Genomic DNA, 19,087 nt, shown 5'->3' on the forward strand with positions numbered 1-19,087 from the left:
TGCTTTCTTTCTTCAAGTCCCTCCTCACTCCTTCTCCTCTCTCTTGAATCTTTCCTATCTATATTCAAGTAAGTTTAATCTCTACCAAAGACAGGAAGGAAGGAAAGAAGGGAGGGAGGGAGGGAGGGGGAGGGGGGGAGGGAGAGAGGGAGAGAGGGAGAGAGGGAGAGAGGGAGAGAGGGAGAGAGGGAGAGAGGGAGAAAGGGAGAGAGGGAGAGAGGGAGAGAGGGAGAGAGGGAGAGAGGGAGAAAGGGAGAGAGGGAGAGAGGGAGAGAGGGAGAGAGGGAGAGAAGGATAGAGGGAGGGAGAAAGAAAGAAAGAAATCCCCATATAACTTCATGTTTGGCTTCCAGCTCTGATAATTTTTCCCCTTCATAGCCAATTGCTCTCCAGTGTCTCACTGGACACACACAAATTTCTCAATTACCTATGGTACAGCTTCTCCCCCTTCCCCTCCATCAAATCCACTCTAGTCAATTCTTGAGTTTCACATAACTTCCCCAAATCACACAATCTGGTGGCTGTTCCAATGGAAATTTTTCAGTTCTCACCTTATTAACCCCTCAAAGCATCAGATACATGACTGGGAGCCTCTTTTTTAGAAAATTCTCTTTCTTTAGCTATCATGACATCATACTATCCTGGCTCTTGATCTCTCTCTCTCCCTGGTCGGTCCTTCTCAGTCATTTCTGAGGTTCCCCATCCCCTGTGCAACATTACTGTTTCTACCCTATATTCTCATTCAACACACTTTCATTGAGTTTTCTAATATGTCTTCCAAGATTTCAATTATCTTATATATCTCAAATACTCCCATATCTACATATTTGACCCTTATTTCTTTCCTTAACTCTAAGCAAATACCAAACTGCCCACTGTTATCTCTGACAACCTCATAATTACTTCTGTCTCTGTGTTCAAAACCAAGCTCAAACTTGTAACCTTCCCCAACTTGTTCCTCCCGCGGTCACTATTTCAGAGGCTAGAGAACCACTATCTTTCTAGTGGCCTGAATGCTAAACGTGGGAATTCCTTTTCCCCTCATCTTCATCATTTAACCAATAACCATACCCTGTAACTTCTCCTTCCTAAGTATCTGTTCAACCTGTTTACTATTCCATCCTCATGGCCACCAGCATTACTACTACACTGGCTTCCTAGGTGTTCTTTCTACCTAGCACCAATCTCTTCTCTAGTGATCTTTCTAAAAGACAAAGTTGCCCAAACTGTTCCTCTACTAAAAATGCTTCAATGGCTAACAAGTGCACTTAAGCTAAAAATCCATACTCTTCAACCACCTTATCAGGCCTCCTTATCAGGCCTCTCCAGCCTCAACTCAAGCTATTAATGACTTTAAACTCTCTGCTTCAGCTCTATTTAATGTACTGTGCTCTCTCTCACCTCTGGTTCTCAGCACTGCTGAGAACAGAGGTTTTCTGCATCAGCACCCAGAGGGTTTGTAAAACACAGCTTGATGACCACATCTGTCTGATTTAGCAGATCTGAGGTGGGGCCCCCCATGACACTGAGGCTCCTGGGCTAAGGACCACACTTTGAATACCACTGGCCTAGAACAATCTTCCCCCCATTTTCACCTTATACTCATTCTTCATGTACCAGTTGAAATATTTTTATTTCCAGTCATTCTCCCCAGATCTTCCCATGTCTGGGCAAGGTGCCTCCTACCACAGTTCCCTGCATTACTCCTATAACAACACTTACCACACTGTATAATAATTGCTTCACTATCTATTGACATCTCCCCACACTAGGCTGTAAGCATTATGACGGCAGAGATTCTAGCTTTCTTGTTCACTGTTGTATAGCATCCAACTATTAGATTAGATTCTAAATATATACTGATTGCTTTAATAAATTAAAGATAATTCAAAAAACGTTTACACTTCACAAGTTTTCTTTCTGCAAAGGATATTAAAAAAATCATAAATATTATATAAATGAAAATTCTGTTCTTTCCTTTAGCTCCTGTAACCATTTACTTTCTCCGGACAAAGAAATTTCTTAATCAAACAGGAAGCATGTAGTATTTCACAGCATTCCAACTTCTAAACACCAACTGCCAACAAAGTCAAGCAGTGATATGAACAGCTTCTTTGCTTTTCCCACATAGAAAAACCATATAATTAAGAATGACAAAATAAAGTATAAATTGGCTTTTTAAGCCACAACATGCTAAGATGAATAAAACTGAAAAATTTTCTCTGAAGGTATCCAATGTTTACTCAGCAAATGGCATGTGACCTGGTTCTATTCCATCTCTTATCTCTCAAAAATTGAGTAGTGATACCATAAAAACCATATTTAATGACATAACTTACATGATTTTTTGAACCTCTCAGTTTTACCATCTGTTAAATGAGGAAATTGGACTAAATTATACATAAGGTCTATTTCAGATTTAAAATTCTATACTAAGAATATTATGGGTTAGAACTCTATATTTAATCAAATTGCCAACTAAATATTAAAGCAGTAGAAAATGTACCAGGAATTAAAAATAGTAAGGGTAGAATATACCTGAGAAAAACTTCAGGAATTTCAGCTAGATTTAGTACAACAGGACTGAATTGAAAGAAGAATTAAAACTTTTCTCCTATCATCTGCAAAAAGCAGCAGATCTGGAGAATAAGTGAAGGATACCCCGGCAGCATCTTCAAAGGTAGTCACAAGGGTAGTGTGAAAATGCTTCTTTCCTTTTTCAGGACCTGATGGATTTAGGCAGAAACCCACATCAAGCTCTGAGAGAATGCAATTCAACTGTGCTTGGACTATAAGACATTCAGGTAGTCATGGTTATAATGATATGGCAAACAGAAAAAATTAGCCAACACAGTGGGGAGGAAACAATCTCAGAGGAGGAGATGGCCATCCTAAAGAATAACAGAAAATACCTCCCCCTGAAGCAGATTTATTAAAAAAGAAAAAGGGGGGGGGAATGGAAAAGATTAAATACTAGGATATTTCTGATTTGATCCTCAAAATGCTTTGTTAGGGTACAGGCACTGAAAATACAGCCAGCCATTACGAAGACAAAAAAAAAATTTTTTTTTTTTTCAGAGAAAACTACATAGAGATTATATTAGCTTCCCATTGCTACTGTAACAGATTACCACAAACTTAGTAGCTTAAAAAGACAAATTTATTATCTTACAGTTCTGGAGGTCAGAAGTCCGAAGTGGGGCTCACTGGGCTAAATCAAGGTGCTGGCAGGACTGTGTTCCTTTCCAGAGGCTCTAGAAGAGCATTTTTCTGTCTTTTCCCACTTGCAGAGACTGCCCACATTCTTTGTCTCCTGGCCCCATTCCAGCTTCAAAGCCAGCAATGGCCAGCCAAGTCTTTCTCACACTGACATCATTCTAACACTGACCCTTCTTCCTCCATCTCCCACATTTAGGGACCCTTGTGATTACCTTCCCAGATAACCTAGGATAATCTCCCCATCACAAAATCCTGAACTTCATCACACCTGAAAAGCCCCTTTTGCCATGTAAATTAGCCTATTCAGTGGTTCCAGGATTAAATATGCAATGGACATCATTAGAACTTCATCACTGAGCCCACCAAAGAGATGAAAAACTATTTTTCAATTAAAAACAATAATTCAGGCAATGAAATGATGTATAAAAATTCCATAAAACTGGGCTTCCCTGGTGGCGCAGTGGTTGAGAGTCCGCCTGCCAATGCAGGGGACATGGGTTCGTGCCCCGGTCTGGGAAGATCCCACATGCCACGGAGCGGCTGGGCCCGTGAGCCATGGCCGCTGAGCCTGTGCGTCCGGAGCCTGTGCGCCGCAACGGGAGAGGCCACAACAGTGAGAGGCCTGTGTACCGCAAAAAAAAAAAAAAAAATTCCAGAAAACTGAAATGGCAAATAGAAAACAAACTTAGGAAGTTTACTCAGTGCTCAGAGAAGATGGTCAGAGATAAGAATGAAAGGAAAGAAGGCACGTATAGGAAAAACATTCCAAACATAACTAGCTTTCCAAGTAAGCCTAGGACAAAGCTTAAGTAACACAGCTTGAAGCATAAGAAAAGTTATTGGTTAAGGAGAAAGACCTCAGATTACTGGTTTAAGCTTACATAAATTACAAAAGAGTCGATTAAAATCACTAAAATTGGGCTTCCCTGGTGGTGCAGTGGTTGAGAGTCTGCCTGCCAATGCAGGGGACACAGGTTCGAGCCTTGGTCTGGGAAGATCCCACATGCCGCAGAGCAACTAGGCCCGTGAGCCACAACTACTGAGCCTGCACGTCTGGAGCTTGTGCTCCGCAACAGGAGAGGCCGCGACAGTGAGAGGCCTGCGCACCGCGATGAAGAGTGGCCCCCGCTCGCCACAACTAGAGAAAGCCCACGCACAGAAACAAAGACCCAACACAGCCAAAAATAAATAAATAAATAAATTTTTTTTAAAAAATCACTAAAATTCAGACATAGCTAGGTTAGATTTTGGAATCTCAAGGTTAACATTCGAAATTCTAAAAATATAAAAAAATAAACGAAAAGCAAACAAATCAAATATTGAGAGAAAGAGAGAAAATATGGTATTGCTAAGCTTCTGCTGTAGAATTCCAAAAGATAGAACACAACCAATCAAAATCTCCATTATTTCGATTATACTTCCATTTCGAAAAAATCTCCATTATATGGAGAAAATGTTTGAGATCCATAAATTCCACAGCCAACTATACTGATGTTCTCATAGGGGATAATAAAGAACAGTCCCAGAGATGTGGGAGCTCCAAAAGATCATCATCTACATTTCCTTCCTAAAGAAAATACAAATGCAAGTAAGCCATGAAAAAGTAAAAATAAAAACCACAATCGAATAGAAAGACTGGCAGTAAGCATCAAAAATACACAAAACAAAATTGAGTCTAAGTAATTGCTCTCCAAATGGTTATAAAACAAATATCAAAAATAACTCTTGAGGGTATACTTATTATAAAGACAATAAATTAATAATAATCTGGAACTAAAATCACTGTATCAATAAGAACTTAAAAATAGGGGAAGAGAAGTATGGAAATATCTGTTCATTTTCTCTTATTACTCGGGTACGAATCAAAACATACTATTTAAGTTGTAACAATAATTTTCAAAAATAAGTTTAAATATAATCGATTCAAAAGCCACCAAATTGAGTAGTTAATATACTAAAAGATGATTACTGGAGAAAATAGAGTAAAAAAACGATGTATAGAATGACAATTCTGTGAAATTTATATAGGTAAGACTATAAATGATTTTCTTTTCTTCTTTAGAAAAGTAGTATCTGTTGCAATAAATTTAGGGGGAAGCAAGAATATAATCAGACAAAACTCAAATACTTTTTCAAAGTTCATTATTCCAAAATCCCGATGACTACAATTAGAAATTTCTCTGTTAATAAGTTACAGAATTCCGCCCTGCCCAAGAAACAAAGATGTAAACAAAATAGAATGATTCCAAAAATAAACTGTCCTCAAAGCTAAAAAGAGAAGTCCATACTCACGCCCTTTGCACATCCACCAATTACATTTCAGGATGATGGGGTGGAGGGAGGAGGCCTCGTTTGCTGCTCTACAGAACAGATGTTCCAAATCTCAAAAATTTACCTCACCCATCATGTGATCTCAAAAGCCTTAACAACTCTGCCAAGCCTGAACTCTAAAGAGACACAGAGGGTGTTCATCTTCGCTATGCACTTCATTTCTTCATTGGCACGTTCACAAACATTTCTGGAATGCCAGGTATGGGGCATGGCACTACACTACGCTATGCCTTCCAGGGGTACCAACATGAAACACCCGGGCGCCTGGTGTGGGGTCACTCACGGTCCATTCAGTGTGGTATTTAATCTCCTGAAAGACAGCTACATCTTCATTAGCCAAGCGGAGAAGGGAGCACTTAGCACAAGCTCACGAACTGGTAACTAAACCTTTATGATTTAGTAAGCATTTAGATAAGAATGTAAATATGTACTCTATTGACATCCCAAAGGGAGATTTTAATTTATACTGAATAAAGGACCAGTAATAAGATCTAAATCAAGTCTATTTGGTTTCCCACTTCTGTTAAAGTACAACAATGGAGTGGGTGAGGACTTCTTCCTGATTCTGGTGCTCACCAGCTTCAGTAAGTCTCATAACTGCTCTGAGTGTCAATTTCTCATTTGTAAAATAAGATATCTCTAAGGGCTCTTCAATTCTAGTTCTTAAATCTAAAATAATCAGACCTTCCACACATTTCCTCCCTCTTCCCCCCCCACCAAAAAAAGACTGAAAAGAGACGGCACAGAATTTAATTAAATGCAATTAAGTCTCTATTAACAAGAAAAATAGTTCTCACACTTTTTAGAGTCTCAAATTAGAAACAATAAAAAGAAAAAAAGGAATGATCTACCACTATAATCAGAAAATAGGACACAAAACAATGCTGATGCAAACTAAAAATGTTCTAAAGTTAGAAAGTTAGCCTCACAGTAGCTGAAGAATGAGCAACTACTAGATTTTTTTAAACTTTATCTGAAAAAGTACATAAAATGCTACTTCTTATACAGTAACAATGTACGTGAATATGATGTACACACATGTAAAAAAGAAAACTATGGAAAACAAGTGTAAATCAATAAAAATACTTTGTATCTGTTATGGCCCCTTGTAACAGGCTGAGTGAGTGACATCATATTACTTGAATTTCCAGAGAGGATTTTGAGTCTGGGCCCAAGAGGAAGAAATGGAAAACAAACAAACAAACAAACAAACAAGCCTAAAAACACTAAGACATGCTGGAGAAAAAATATAGTGTTTTAGATACACTGCTGAGCTAAAAGGGAACAGCAAACTGAGGTGATAGGCTGCCCTGGTAGCATACTGTCAGGATCATGGAGACAGGGCGTTAAATATAACTGGGAAAAAGAAAATGAGCCCTTGGCCTTGACTGAGGAAGTGACTTAGAACTGAGACCCAGTAGTTAAGCTAGGAGTCTTGAAGATCTCCCTATCAGTAAAAGAGTGGAACAGAAAAAATAATCTACACAGGTGCACTGGGGAAAACAAGGAAGTTTGTCTTAGCTTAGGCTCCAGGTTGGGAAATAAATAAATTAAAAGACTCCCTTCAGAAATCAAAACCCCTCCCTTCCCCATCAAGATGGGATTTGAAGTTAGACCTTCTGCCAAGTCTGAGAATGAAGTTAGACCTTTGCCAAATCTGAGAACCCACAGGAGGAGAAATTAACACAAACCACAGTCCTTAGCCTGTGATATCTCCGCCCCCCCTCCGATCCACGTGCTGGTAGTAGCAAGCATCAAACCTCTCCAGAGGGCCAGACCTCAATACAGCCACACAGGATTCTCTCGAATCAGCCCCACTGATGATGAATTCATCATCCCAAAGACTACAAACACACAGGAAGGATACCATGTATGAGAATCAGCAGAACAGTACACAGTAGGATAGGACCCAAGAATATCAGACTAAAGAGATGACTGAACGGATTGAGGTTTTGCATTCTCCCTTCTCCACTTCAACTGGTTCCAGTTACATTTCCATTTCTACTCTTTCATGCTTATCTTTAATATTTTAACATGCATACTTGACTTGAAGTCTAAAGGTAATCCTCTTCCCTCGATGAGCTTTCACTCCAACACCTCTGGCTCCCATGTTACTGTAGTTCAGCATTTTACTTCCATTTGTTTTGAAACCTACCTAAAATTACCTCATACTACTGTTTTGATTTTCCATTCTCAGTTTATTTGGTTATATTTGTATGAAGCCAGCACACCCATGGTACAAGAACAAAAAGGAGATTAAGAGTGAAATAAATTACTGGCCAGTATTATTTAAGAACATAAATGAAGAGTTCCTAAATAAAATATAGTTTCTATATCTGTAGATCTACATCTAGATCTATATAGGGAAAGAGAGAGAGGTGTGACTAAATAGAGTTTATTCCAGAATGCAAAGATGATTTAACATTTAAAAATCTGGTAACAGAATTCATCACACGAACAAATTCAAGGAAAGAAGAAAGGCCAATGATCATCTCACTAGAAATGGAAATACGCGTTTGGAAAATGGAAAAGGCTATTAAATTTAAATAGCCTTTCATGATAATTTGGCAATCTAGGGTTAGAAGGAAACTTCCTTAACTTGGTAAAACGTTTATGTATGGCAACTGTCATACTTGATGGAAATATTCCCTTTTAAGGCAGAAACAAAACAAAGGTGATTCAATCACCAGTTGCTTTTAGCATGTATTGGTGATTATAGCCAAAACAATAAGGAAAAAAAAAAAAAGGAAAGAATTGGAAAAGAAAAACTTACTCTTTTTCACAAATGATTAATCAGTTACATATAAAATGCAAGATAATATATAAACAAACTGTACTAACAGAGTTTAGTAAATTTGCTGGATTAACTATCAAGCCACATGAATCAACTGTGTTCCTACAGAAACACCAGAAAAAAAATTTTTAATTATTATTTCAAGGACAACCCATTTACAATAACAAAAGGTCTAATGTATCTAGGAATAAGTCTAAATATTCAAAAGCTTACAGCGAAACCTAAATAATTGAAGAGATAATATTTCATGGGAAGAAAAAGGTGTTAAGATGTCAATTTTCCCAAGATTAATATATAAATTCAATGCAATAAAATGGAAATCCCAAAAGGGTTTTTCACGAAGTTTGACAGGCTCCCTAAACACTGCTACAGAAGTACAGAAGAACCAGAGTATCCAAGATAACTTGGAAAACAAAGAACTAGATGCCCTATGGAAAAGAATACGTTATTTTAAAGTGATAAAATAAGACATGATATTGGCACAGAAAATCATGAACAGCCAATGGAATAGAATAAAGAACCAGAAACACACATTTCCATGGAAACTCGATATAAGAGACATGGCTTTACCCACCAATGGGGAAAACAGTGTAACTGTTCATCTATATGAAAAAATAAAACAAATTGACTGTCTATGTCATATCATACCCAGAAATCAATTTCAGGTGATATAAAGACATACGTAAAAAGCAAATAAAGAATATATTTATAATTTGTGAATAGGGGGATTTTTCTAAACAAGATCAAAACATTGACAAAATTCAAGACTTCCGTGCAGCGAAACACTTCCTAATCAGTGGAAAGAAAAGCTGAAGAATAGTCAAAAGTCTGGCAATGCACCTAAAAAAGGCTTAGTTTACAAATCAAAATAGAAAAGCCAAACAATCCAATAGCAAAATAGGCAAAGATGGGGACAGGCAATTCAGAGAAGAGGAAAACTAAATGGCCAGTCGTCACATGAAAAGATAATTACCCTTCCGGGGAATCAGAGAAAGTTAAATACAAACTGCCGTCAGACCCAATTAATCATTCCATCAGGTGGACAAAATTTAACAAGTCTGAAAATATCAAGAGTTGGCGAAGACCGTCATACAGTTACGGTGGGAATAAAATTTCAGTGCAACTGCTTTGCAAAACAGTTTGGCAAAAACCACTTAAATTGGACATGTTCATACACGTGATTGAGAGATTCTAACGCCAGAAAAACTCACACATGTGCATAAGGAGACTTATACAAGAATTTTCATTGCCACTCCTTTATAATATCAAAATATTAGAAGCAACGTAAATATCTGTCAACTGGAGAATGATAAATTGCAAAATAACCAGAAGGGTATGCTATAAAGCAGTCAAAATGAACAAAGTTGAGCTTTACGTATGCTAATGACTAAAGCAATTTGCAAAGTATACATGCAGTGCACCATTCTTAGAAATGTACAAAACTTACATAAATACACTACATACTGTTTAAACATTTTCTCCACATATGTATATATCCACAAACACATGCGGGGAGATGATAAATAACAATATTTATGGTCTGAGTAATGACGGAGGTTAATAGAATTGGGAAGGAGTACAAGGGCCTTAACTTTATAATGGTTCTTTGTTTTATTTATTAAAGCCTAAGATATTTTCTTATTGAGGTATAATTGAGATATAGCACTAGTTTCGGGTGTACAACATAATGATTCGATATTTGTATATATTGTGAGATGATCACCATAATAAGCCTCGTTAACAAGCATCACCATATACATGGTTACAAAATTTTTCCCGTGATGAGAACTTTTAAGATCTACTCTCAGCAACTTTCAATAATGCAATATAAGTATTATTAACTATAGTCACCATGCTGTACATTCCATCCCCAGGACTTTTTTATTTTACAACTGGAGGTCTGTACCTTTTGACCATCTTCACCCAAAAGATTTTGAAGCAATTACATCAAAATGTTAACATTTTAAAAGCTGGGTAATAGACATCCTATTGTATTATAACACTCTCTACACTTTTCTGTATGCTTGACATATTTTTTTAACACCTTTATTGGAGTATAATTGCTTTACAATGGTGTGTTAGTTTCTGCTGTATAACAAAGTGAATCAGCTATACATATATCCCGACATTTTTAAAATAACAAACAAACACCTTATTCAGTCGGAGTCTAAGCAAATGGGTTCTGTTGTCAATAAAGCAGGGAGGAGAAGGAAGGAGAGGGGAAGGAAAGTAGTGAGCACTATTGCTAGGCTCCACCAGGCCCAAAGAATGATTAATGGATAAAAACCGAAATACGTGATCATGCTTCACTTAACATTCCTATTTCCTGGGAGACAGCGAAGGGTCTGGGAGATAACATTACAGATTTCTAGTAGCTTAGAGCTTAGACCCCAGAATTGGTGAGATCTGGGTTCAAATTCCAGTTGTTTTGTTTACTAATATGACTTCAATAAATTATTTAACACTCTCCTCTTAGAAGTTAGTTTCCTCATCTATAAAAGAGAGAGAAACACACCACGTTTTAAGGACTGAGTTTCTGTAACATCCATTTCTCCTGAAACTTTTAAATCAAGTAACCCAGGAGGTTTAAACCTTCATAAACCAAACACCACCTCTAAAATGCAGCCTTCTTGAACTCACGGATCAAAACAAGATAATTAAATAATTCATCCGATGAAGAAAATTATTTTCGTGGCCCTTTTTATTTCCATAGGCTAAGAACAGAGTATCTTTCTTTATTATCTTGTTTCAAATCCATTTTTTTTTTTTACAATAATACGTGTGGATTGGTGTCTAGGCTCTATTTCTTCCAATGGTTTATCTATCCCTATACAAATACCACATTGACTTATTTATTATAATGTTATAATAAATTCTGATATCTGGAAGATCACTTTTTCCCACCTCGGTCATCTTCTTCAAGATGATATTGGCTAGTTTTGACCTTTTGTAGTTTGATATGAATGTTAGAACCAGCTCGTGAGGTTTCAAGACAGTTTTTTGGAATTTTTACTGTGACTGCATTCGATCTCCAGACGCATTTAAAGAGAACTGACATGAAATCAATGAATTTCACAATCCACTGACATGGTATCTCTCTGTTTAAGTCTTCTTTAATGTCTATTAATAAGGTTTTATAAATAATCTCAGAGTCCTTATACCGAATTTATTATTAGAGTTATTCTTAAATACTTGATACTTTTAAGGCATTTGTATACAGGATTTTGGGGTAGTTTTCTCATTTAACAGTTTTTTAAATTGAGATATAACTGACATAGATCATTGTATTAGTTTTAGGTGTTCAATTTTTTATTATTTATTTTATTTTTACTCATGGTAAAAAGTATTTAATAAATGCCACATCGGCACAGAAAAACACACAGCCTATATAGCTCATCCTTTAAAACCAGAACAGCCAAGTGAAAAGTCAGCAGAGATTCTTATTTTTACTTGAAAAATAAAAATAAAAACAAAATAACAACTAAGGTACACATTGGGAATTGAACTACTACAGTTTTTCTTTCTAGCGATGTGACATCCATGTTTTCTTGTCAGTCACGTTCTATCAAACATTGTACTAAACCAGTGTACTAAACCCAAGCAGACAGATGACCAGTAAAGCTGTTTGCTACCTCCTACTGAGCTAGACCAGTGGAACACTATCTTGGTAATATTATTTTGACTGTAAGAAGTAAGTGCAGAGCCCCTACCCCAACAGAAAACCTAAGGAGCTGTTTTACACAGAAAGGGTTTTAAGCAAACCTGCACAAACACTAACACGCTCTAAGAAAGGAAACCTTTCAGGCTACTTCCAGCATACATTCATTGGTGCCCAGTAAAATAGGAACACCAACGTAGCAAGCATGTTTGCTTTCATAGCACTAACAGCTAAAAAGCACACAGCATATAATATTTTGATCTTGAAGTGGGTAATCATGGAAGTTCCAAGATTATATCCACTAGGTTAGCCTGAGTATTCATTTATAAAAATATTTTTTAAAAAACACGTAAACGAGAGTTATAGAAACAATGGGACTACATCAGGACCAGCAGAAGACAGTGATACAAGGACTGTACATGTAAGACTAGGAATTGATTTTCACATGCACCTTTTAGGTAAAGGGAATCTAAGTTGATTCCTACAGCCAAGACTAAATGTGATAGGATTTTCAGAAACCTTGAGATGGGCAGCTAGCTTGAGTTAACCCCTAGATAAATACTCCCAGTCAAAAACCCCACTGAGGCTGCAGGACTGAAACTCTGACCCATATAAAAAGCTGTGAGTGCACAAAAAGCCTGATGGGACATGCAAGGCCTGCTGGGCCAAGAGAGTTGATGATAGGGTTCTTCCAACATGGGCACACCAACATGTATGCTGGGGAAGTGCCCCCCAGGTGGAATGCTGGTCTTGGGCTTGATGCAGGAGCCAGACTCAGAAGCTCCTGCGAGAGGTGTCTACTCAGGGAGGAGTACGAGGGTTACCGAAGACAAGAACGTGTCCAGGAAGTCAGGTAATTTTCTTCTGACCCATCAATACTTAACATTAGTGAAGAGTTGTAGAACAGAGTCAGTCTTTCCAAGACATATTCTTCTGACATCATTAGCCAAAGCCTCTCCCAGTCTATTGGCCTGGTGATGTCTCGAAAGATCCCATTACCTGCAGGTGGGACCTAGCGTCGCAGACTGTTCTGGGAAGTTGGCATAGAAGATGATTTGCACAATGAAGTCACCACTCAACCGCTGCTTAAGTCCAGTCCCCAGCCTTCTCTTTCTGCTCGGTAGTCCAGAAAGCTTTCTTTAAAAGCCAGAAAATCTGTAAACGTGAGAAGCACGTCGAAAATGTCACCGGCCACTTCATCTTTATGGTGCTGTAAAGTTGTAGTGAAAGCCCCCATGTTAAATCCAGGAATCCGCTCCAACAGCTGTTCTTCTATATACTTTTCTACCAAAGAAATATATTCGTTAAAAGTAGGTGTGTAGGTGAGCTTACTCTCTTCTGCGTCTTCAAACTCCTGGTAGTACTTGTCCATGCAATTCCTCTGTAATAGCTGGAACTCACCATCCATGATAATGTCCTCTTAATATCCAACCACAGCATCAAATTCTGCATCATGGGCGAAGAGACGGCAGCGGGAAGCTCTCTTCCTCTAGGGCGTCCATTGCCGCCGCCGCCGCATCCACCGCCCGCGGGGGAGCGGGCCGCTGGCCTTCTACCACGCCCGCGGCACGGGCGCATCCTCCGCTCTGCTCCGCAGAGCCCCAACCGGCATCAGGAAGGCCTCGCCGCCGAGGCCGCGGGCGGCTCGCGGCCCAGCCGGGTAGTGCCTGCACACGACGCCCCAGCCTCAGGCTCCGCGGCTGCGGCCACGGGCCGGCCGGGCCTCTAAGCCCTGCCAGGCCTCACTAAACTCGCCGCTGCCGCCACGGGGTCCAGGCGTCCGTTACCGCGCCCGCCTCTCAATTTTTAAAAAATACGATTGTATACCTATTCTTTAAGTTCTTGTTGTATTCTACTACCCATACTTACTGTATTCTCTTATTCTTACAAACAGCTTCTCGATGCTTTTTCTGTGACTAGCTTAGAGGAAAGCAATAAGATGTGCAACTGAAAAGAGGCAGTTTTTAATATTTTAAATACTTAATGCAATTTTTTAATATGTTTGAGAAAAAAATCATGCAGAAAAGTTCTCATAAGAATAAATGTATATTCCGGATACATCATTTGAGTGAAACATCTTGGCACAACAGGACTACAACCTCTCAGATTCCCTGTCATTCGCCACCTTGTTCTTTCTACCTTTTTTCTCCGCTGATATAGAGTTGAATTCCCAGCTGCAGGCTGTGTTGCTCTGCTTTTCCAAACTGGTCTTGAATGAGACAGTGAGCTGACCAGCAACTGAGTGTCTCCATCTGACTTGTCACATCTATGCCTGACCATAACCTCTGAGTCCTCACTGTGCATCCATATACAAACCAGCATGTCAGAGGTAAGCCCAGAGCACAGACCATAGGGCTGGGCTTCTTCCTGGGCCCTTTGTTTTTGCCAGGTTTTTGCCAGGTGACTTCAGTAACTTGATCAACCACAGTTAAGGTAATGCTAAACAGAGTTCTAGAATATGCAAAGCCCTTGGAGTTGGGGCCCAAACCTGAATCCAGATGAATGACTTTTTCTCCCAGGCTTGAACTAAGGCTTCAAACCTCTCTATGCTGGCTGGTGGAAGTTCATCTCAGTGCAAATACTTTTAAATGGGGCAGCTATCTTGTTCACCAACAACCATACCCTATCCCTCTTCCTACAGGACAGGTGCTCTTGCTACCAAAGGTTGTCTGAATCTTTGAAAGTTGCTTAATACCTAACCTTGCCTTTCAGGAATTCATCCCTTTCAGAAACATTTTATCGGATGCTAAGGAGCAGATAACAACCCACTATCACTTCTCTCCCAGCCTGAGCCTGCCCAGGATAATCATTTACGAAATGGAATAAGTCTAACTTACAGGCACTTCTTTAAGGGATGCTATGTGATTACCAAATGGTAGTATCATCACTTGGTAGTATCATCCAAGGTGGAATTTTTAAATGACAGTCTTATTACAGCAAGGTACAGTTCTCAAAAGACAAAACTCCCCTGCACCCTCTGATTACCATCTCCTCAGCTGGTAAAAACAGCAGGGCATTTTCCCACCTGAGCATTTATTCATGGAATAGCTGCAACTAAAGTTCAAAGCAAAACAACTGGAGAAGCTAGGAGTGTACAAAGGAAAACAGGCCAAGAGGCCCATCATGGGCAGTAAGAGGGAAGAAGCCACATCACTCTGAAGGATAAAGAATTGGCTCCATTAATCATTAAAGACTAAACCAATTAGAAAGAAAAAGAAACAAACATGAAAGGTCTCATTTGTGGTTTGCCCTAGGTATCCCAGTAAAATTTTGTCTTATGAATAGAAAACTCCAAATGTGCCCTTGGATTCTGAAATAAGATATCCTCTCAAACTTCATCTGTGTTTATAAACACAAAAGGGGGCAGAGATGAATTCAAATTGCAATATGAGAACAAATTTAACTTCTAATAGAAACATGGTTCAAGGTGGAGTAAGTCAGAAATCTCAGTGTTTATCTCCACACGCATTTATTCCTGGCAATACACTGGAGTTTTCCTTAGAGTGTTTATCCAACTTGGCTTTCCTCTGATGGATCCTCTGGCATACTACACATAAGCGCGTCATACACACAGACCATATGTAGAGATAACCACTCACTCCCTGCAAAAAGCTATGGGGAATAATTATGGGGAAAAAGGAAGGAACTAACATATGTCAGGGATCCATTAAGAGGCTAATACTGTACAAAGCACCTAGCAGATATTTTGCCATTTAAATCTGTGAGCACAGTGTATATTATTTGAATTCTAGAGATTAAAAAAAAAAAAATTAGCTGAAGAGAGATTATATTGAAAGGGATTTAAACCTATATTTGAACCAAAATTCACCTGGATCTAAGCCCACGCATTCTCTTTTCTCTGGGTAGGTGAAACCAGACCACACTATGTCTTCATTATATGGCACTGGAAACATATGTCATACTACAAGTAATTGCTCACACTTTAGTCCAAAAGAAAGTTACTACCAAGAGAGCCATGATCCCTTACTTTAGGGACTGATAATTTAACAATTGCAACAATTCCATTTTTAAACCTTAAAAAGTCATTGAATAGTTTCAGGCAGAAGAGTAAACTGATCTAATCAGTGTTTTTAAAAGATAACACTTTATATACCAACTGCAAAAACACTTTTGAGAAAAGCAATTGGGAAATTCTGAATATGGACGAGTAGAAAATGATATTAAAATGTTGTTTATCATTTGCTATGTGTAAGAATGGGACTGTGGTTATATAAGTGAATTCTTTCTTAGAGATGCATATTAATGTATGAGGACTGAGATAAAATAACAGGATGCCAAGGATTTGCTTTAAAATATTTCATCCCCCCAAAATGGGAGAAGGTGACGCAAGTCTGGCCAAATGTTAATAACTGTTGAATCTCAGTGATGGCTATATTGGGATTCATTATATTATTCTTTTGATTTCTGTGAATGTTTGAAAACTGCCTAATACAAAGTTTCAAAAAAAAAAAAAAAAACACAGAAGTCTTTCAATCTCAAAAAACACAACCCACTGAACAAGGAATTCAACTGCTTTAATCCAAATGTATCCACTCTCTAATATCAGAAATAAAACCTCTAAAAACCTATTAGTAATGATGTTCAAAAACACCTGTCTTCCAGCAGACACCAAGTAGAGACCTACTTGTTAGTTATATCAGAGAACTGGGTAAGAACTAGGGGAACAAATCTGTTGATGAAGATGAAGACATTAAGCATCTATCCAAATTCACATCTTTAATGAAAGCTACGGGACATCACTTGAAGGGATCAAAATATCTTCGTTTCCTTGGCTTGAAACCAAGACAGCCACTTAGCAAATGAGAAAGAATGAAATACCTTGTAAAATACTGATGGCAAAGATTCCTTCCTTACTGGAATCACAGGTGTGAGATCCGAACGCCTTTGAAGTTCTTAAACACCTCTTCTGATCTCTAATACCGGTCTGTTTGAGAGAGCCCAAACCACCCATTCATGGATTGAACTATTGACCCCTCCATTCAAAAAGAAAATAAAACTTTTAATCCATACTCCACCCACAGTAACTGGATGAACCACCGTTAAAGTCCTGCTAAACAGCATTCTAGAAACAGAAAATGGTCATTGGTTACCTATTCTACCTCCATCCCCTACATTCTCCCATCCCCGCAGGGTAAGAGCGCATTCGTTTAACCAAAGGATGAGCATGTTCCTGTCTGTACACATCTCCAGAGCTTCCTTTGGGTGCTCTTTATCTGGACTAGCAGAACAACAAAGCAGCTACAAACAGTCTTCCTGCTGCTGCTAGCCCAGTTTCGCCTCAGTATGCATCTAGCTTCAGAACAAGGTGCTCTCTCTCTCAGCATGAGCAAACAAAAATCCATCTTACAGTCTAGGCAGGAGTCAAGCAGGGAATACAAACTTGTCCCACTTCAAAGCACCAGGCATATCTTTCACTGACTAAACAGCAATTCCAGCAAGAGTGACAATGAACCTTTCTTCCCTATTATTGTTGGAAACAATCACCAGCTATTTTGTTCATATTAATTAGTTTATATCTAGTAATAGGCAGCCTTGATTAGAAAAATGCTCTTTGTTACCAAATGAATAGAGTACCAAACAAAACCAAAAGCTTTTTTTTTAAATTGTTGTTTTTGTCTTAGGAAAGGATTGTCAGGCCTTTCACACTTGAATGTGGGTTTATCTTTGCACAGGTCCCTGAATTCACTCTAAAAGAATGCAAGTTGATGTGCCAGACAATACCGGGTGAAGCTGATTGAGTGAACAGCTTATTACGCCTTGCCTAAGGAGATGCTGTATTTAAATTACTTTTACCTTCTCTGAACCTGGGGAAAACTTGATAATAGGAGAGACTACAATAAATACAGGCTTGGGGGCAAGGGCAAATCAGCCTCGGATTAAAATCTGACTGCACAAATTACATGTGAAGAGTTGACATATAATCAAGATGCTCATCATGGGCGAGAGGATCCTGGGAACCAAGTGACCCAATGAGCTGCATCTCTCCGGAAGGGTAAGCTGCCTCTCTCTGTGACCTAACGCCCCAGCTTACAGCCGACTCCTTCCGAGAGGGCTTGAGTTCCCCCAACTATCAGAAGCTACTACTGCTCCCAACACATGGTGAGAATCATGGGACTCACTTCTCTGGTTGAGATTCTTTAATTAATTGCTTCAACACAGTTGTTAATAGTCAAGGTCTGAACCCAGCTCTAAGACACACGAGCTACACAGGCTTGTTTGAGGTTAATGTTAAATACCTTCATTTGGCTTCCGAGACCCTGCAAAACCTTCTCCAACTTTGTAACCTAAAACATCTACCTTTTCTACAACCTTAAGTATGCCGATAAGTATTTAACAATGGGTGCTCAGGAATGAGGGCCTGTGTTTGCCAATTTCTGTGGTGTAAATACTCCACCCTGGCTGATTTCAGGCTATAAGCATGAAGTCAACTGGCTCACGAAATTCCTTTTAAAGTTGAACAATCAGATCTTGTAAGCGGGCAGAGCTGGTTCTAGCCATCACTGCTCACAACCTCATACCCCAGTCTACTGCAACCACCCCTGAATTCACATGCAAATGCTGTGAGCTCTCACCTTGGGACGCCTGACATTCACACGGGCTGTCTCCTCTCCCTTACCAGAATAACTCATCCTCATTCACAAGCTCCCAGCCTGGCAGTCTTCCTTCGAGAAGCCCCTCCCCTGATTCTACACGTCTTTTCTGGTGTTCCACTTTACCCACAGAGCACCCATTCTTCCTGTATCATAGCATTTGTGACACAGCATTCTAATTTTTTGTTTCCCTATCTGTGTATTTCCCACTACATTTATAAACTCTGACAGGGCAAAAGCCTTCTTTATCTTATTTATTCTTGCATCCCTAGGCCTGCCACAGTGCTTGCTGAACAATACTGAGATGTATTGAACAATATGTCAGATACTGTTCTAAGCTCTACACACATGATCTCATTTCAACCCTAAAACCACCCTATGAAGTTGGCTTTTTCATGATGATGCTCATTTTGCAGATGAGGAAACCAAGGCACTGAGAGAGTGGATACCTTTTCTCCTCTCCCCCAACAGGCT

The 19,087-nt window shown here is 39.0% G+C and overlaps 1 protein-coding gene and 1 pseudogene across 2 annotated transcripts in view; both read right to left on the minus strand.

Moving 5' to 3' along the window:
* Positions 1-19,087, minus strand: part of LPAR1 (lysophosphatidic acid receptor 1) — a 159,201-nt gene that overhangs the window by 62,819 nt on the left and 77,295 nt on the right. Inside the window, exon 1 of one of the 2 annotated variants that reach the window (XM_065878723.1) lies at positions 2,854-2,875. The exons of the other annotated variant lie outside the window; for it this stretch is intronic. The gene's annotated coding sequence lies outside the window, so the exon portion shown is untranslated. Of the gene's footprint in view, positions 1-2,853; positions 2,876-19,087 lie in introns of those variants that run through there. 2 annotated transcript variants of the gene reach the window in all.
* Positions 13,078-13,410, minus strand: LOC136124769 (ADP-ribosylation factor-like protein 2-binding protein pseudogene; annotated as a pseudogene).

The sequence above is a fragment of the Phocoena phocoena genome, chromosome 6 (genome assembly GCF_963924675.1).
Source record: "Phocoena phocoena chromosome 6, mPhoPho1.1, whole genome shotgun sequence".
Classification (NCBI taxonomy): domain Eukaryota; kingdom Metazoa; phylum Chordata; class Mammalia; order Artiodactyla; family Phocoenidae; genus Phocoena; species Phocoena phocoena.